This window comes from Hyperoodon ampullatus (genome assembly GCF_949752795.1).
Source record: "Hyperoodon ampullatus genome assembly, chromosome: 8".
Classification (NCBI taxonomy): Eukaryota; Metazoa; Chordata; class Mammalia; order Artiodactyla; family Ziphiidae; genus Hyperoodon; species Hyperoodon ampullatus.
The window spans coordinates 96,866,484-96,869,791 of NC_136921.1; the positions used below are offsets into that span (position 1 = coordinate 96,866,484).

General features: G+C 46.9%; 1 pseudogene across 1 annotated transcript; it reads right to left on the minus strand.

The window, feature by feature from the left end:
- Positions 1 to 1,420, minus strand: LOC307057534 (transforming acidic coiled-coil-containing protein 3-like; annotated as a pseudogene). The gene is made up of 2 exons: positions 1,307 to 1,420; positions 1 to 942 (listed from the first exon to the last, which is right to left on the minus strand). The product of its transcript is annotated as a transforming acidic coiled-coil-containing protein 3-like (transcript).
- Between the last annotated feature and the right edge of the window lie 1,888 nt (positions 1,421 to 3,308).

The following is a 3,308-nucleotide window of genomic DNA, read 5'->3' on the forward strand; positions in this document are numbered from 1 at the left end:
TCAGACAGACAGACAAGACAGGAGGGAGAGATGGACACTGGTCAGAAACTTCCACATCAGATCTTTTACATCTTGGAAATGAGGTGGACAAGAGATTCTGGTCAGTTCATCATTTTCTTTAGTCTTCTGCTCAGTGTTCTTCTCCAGTGAGTGGACGCTCTTTCCTCAGGCTCACTTGGAAGGCCAAGGCCTCTGCTTGGGGCTTACTCCAGACCTGGGCAATCTCCTCATTTGTGAGCTTGAGTTTCTCTCCTGAATGGGCCTCCAGCGCCTGGTATCTCTGGCCTTCCTTTCCAATTCTTTCTGTGTAATCCTCAACACACTTATTCAGTGCTTCTTCATATGTGTGGTAGCCTTTGATCAAGTCCTTCTGTTTCTCAAACCACCTGAAAAGGTTAAAGAGAGAGATTTTTCCATGTAGTTCAGTCTGTGATAAGTTGATCTTTTTCTCTCAGAATCTTCTGGATTTCAGCTTTTGGTAAGTAAGTGCCTTCTGTTTCTGAGCCGCCTCCACTGCCTGGTACACAATCTCCTCACACCCGTCCATGATCTTCCCCATCTCCAGCTTCTTCTCAGAGAGCCCCTCACATCTGCTCTTCAGCAACAGGTTCTCCTTTTGTGTCGCTTCACCATAGCGTCCAAGTCCATGCTGTGCTGCATCATATCCACGATGGGCACGTACCCCCAGCCCGAGGACACACAGGGCCAACCTGGCACAGGAGCATCCCGAGCTCGGAAGAAATCAAATTCCACCAGCTTGGCCTCAGGCGGACTTCCTGAGGAAGGGGCGTCGGCTTCGCCCACACTACCTGTCTCAGGGGTCACAGGCGTCGGTCTCTGAGGGCTGTCTTTAAGGAGTGGGTCAAACTTGTGGTATAAGGACTGTTTCCTCAAGGGCGACTCCTTGAACGAGACAGTCCCAGTCTGCTCCACATAATCCACCTCGGGGCTCGGAAGTGCTCCTCACTCCAGTCCGAGGCAGCTCGCGCGGGCCGCCGCTGTGTCAGCGGGCGAGGCAGTGGCTTTTTGCCGGGGCTGCTGGTGGGAGCCAGTGAGCGGAAGAATTCGCCGTTCCCTCAGCCCGCGGCTCCCACACAGTGTGCACCACAGACGTCGTCCGCTGAGGAGAGCCCTCCGCAGCCACAGGCCCCACGCTTAGCGGCTCGGCCGCAGGGCCCAGCGGCTCCTTCGGGGGCCATATGGGGGCCGGACCTCTCCACGGCCTCGGAACAGGTTAAAGTTTGGGTCGTCCAGCGTGTCCCAGGAAAATGCCCCGAGGGTAGTAAGGACCGGGGCATTTTCCCACCTCAGCCTCCGGCCTCCTCTGTGCCCGTTTGAGGCCGGTTCTCTCCCCCAGTTTCCTAGGTGAGGAAAGCCTTTTGCTGGTGGCAGCATCAGAGAAGCCAGATTCTAGCTTCATGGGCCACTCCTGGCATGGTCGGCCATTTGGCCATGGGCCTCTTCCTTATGAGGCCTTCCGAGGGCCGGCGGCCGCGTTCTCAGGGGCAGAAGTCTCGAGCAGGGAACGGGCCAGCCTGGTGCGTCTGCGAGGGGCCCTTCTTCTCCTCTGGCTTCTGAGGACCCTGCGTTCTGTCTTGGGACGCCATCCCTGAAGGGTCTTCCACAATTTCGGAGGAGGATGTGATGCTTTTATGGAAGGAATGTCTGAAGAATAAGAACCAAACGTTGGTCCTGGAGGTGCCATTTGTTTTGAAGACGCCCCCGGCGTGGGAGAGCTTGACGCGTCCAGGCGATGCAGGTCAGCCCAGGGAGGCGGGAGCCCTGTCTTCAAAGGGCTGGTTTCATGTACCCTGAGGAGGGTCGTCCCCACTAATGTTTGTTTCCGGAGAATTCCTTTGGTCATTTTGGTGTCCACTTCCTTGGTGTTTTCTGCATCCAGATTTGAGGATAGTTTTCTAACCCAATGGTGTCATCCGGAGCAAAACAAGCCTCAGGTTCACTGCGCAAGCTGGGACTTAAAATCCTGTGCATCTGTACCCCACAGAGGAGACTGAAAAATCCCCTTCATAGCTTTTCCTGCGTTCTTGGGTGGCACAAACTCTTACTGCGTCAGATGGAGAACGGATGAGATTCCAGTAAGTGCCAGTGGTTAAAACAGGAAACTGCAGTTTTGCGTACTTTTGTCACCAGTGACTGTTTTGTCATTTGAGATCTGCAGACCCAGTCAGCCCGCCCGCCGAGGGGCAGAGTACAGAGCAGGGCCGAGCTCCTGAAGTTTATTGAACTGTCTCGGTTTCTTCTTAGCTTGTCGCCAGTCCTAAGTGTTTTATATTTTGTTGCTCTTATGCTTTCGTATTTTCCCATTATGTCTTCTAATCGCTGCTGTTTATAAGAAAACTGTTGATTTGTTATAGTATATTCTATCCAAATAACGACGAATTTTATATTAGTTCTGATTTTTTAGTTAATTATCTTGGAGTTTTAGTTAGGTAATCTTACCAGCTATGAAAAATTATCTTTTTCTTTTTCTTTTGCAACATCTTTTTAAATGCCTTTACATTAACATGTGGTATATAATTAATTTCTCAACTGTTCTTGGTGAGCATTTAGGTTGTTTTAAATTCGAATGAAAAAGCACCTATTTTTCCTGTTGGTGTAGTGAGTCTCATGTCCTTGAGGCTTATTATTAAAATGTCAACCTTAAGGCACATTCCTATGTCTGTATTACAAACCACTACGGTGACCCTTATGGAGAATGAATTTCAAACGAATATTTCTTGGCTTCAAAAAATTACAGTTTTTTCAGTAAAGATCCAAGAAATACTTTCCTTCTGGATGTCAACAATCTGCCTTTTAAAAAAAGCAGAAATTAACACAATATTGTAAATCAACTATACGTCAATTTAAAAAAAAAAAGAAATTTAGGCCCATTGAAAATGGTAAAGTGAACAGTCAAAAATAGAGCGTAAAGGACTCTGCTCATCTTCACTGATATTAGTAAGAGCTAAATGATAGCATTTGTATAGCTGTGACTGAAAGATTAATGTGCTATTTGCAATGTTATAACCTGTACACATAAGCAGATTACAACCTAAATTAATACTTCTCATACTATTGTGATTTGTAGCAACTGAGAAGTTAGTAAGTATAATGTCATTAAAAAGTCATAGTTTTTCCAAAATATTATAAAAGAAGCATTTATTTTTCTGTTTAGGCACACATGAAAACCAGCTCATTTTAAGGATAATTTTAGTATAGTCTGTTCTCTTACTACATTTCTGGAACAGTTTACAGAATATTATAAAAAATTTTCCATCTCTGAAACACTAGTGCTTAATAGATCATTG